The sequence below is a fragment of the Acanthisitta chloris genome, unplaced genomic scaffold (genome assembly GCF_000695815.1).
Source record: "Acanthisitta chloris isolate BGI_N310 unplaced genomic scaffold, ASM69581v1 scaffold6236, whole genome shotgun sequence".
Taxonomy (NCBI): domain Eukaryota; kingdom Metazoa; phylum Chordata; class Aves; order Passeriformes; family Acanthisittidae; genus Acanthisitta; species Acanthisitta chloris.
In genome coordinates, this window is record NW_008678661.1 from 1 (window position 1) to 281 (window position 281).

The following is a 281-nucleotide window of genomic DNA, read 5'->3' on the forward strand; positions in this document are numbered from 1 at the left end:
GGGCCCGTGGCGAGGTGTGCCCGCCCGGGCTCCGTGCGCGGAGGTGTTTTCTCAGAGCCGAAATCTCCCTGTGCTTTCATGAGATAGCTGACACGGGAGGAGTGGGCATAGAAGAGGGCATAGAACAGGTTGTTTACCCAATGCCAAATCACAGTGCACTGAGTTTACTGTGGAATAAGCAGTTTAAGAGGGTATTTTGCAAGAGACTATGAGAAGGCGAATGTTTTGAGGAGACAGTTTTGTTCAGCCAGCATAATGGCAGGGGCAGACTGTGGAAATAC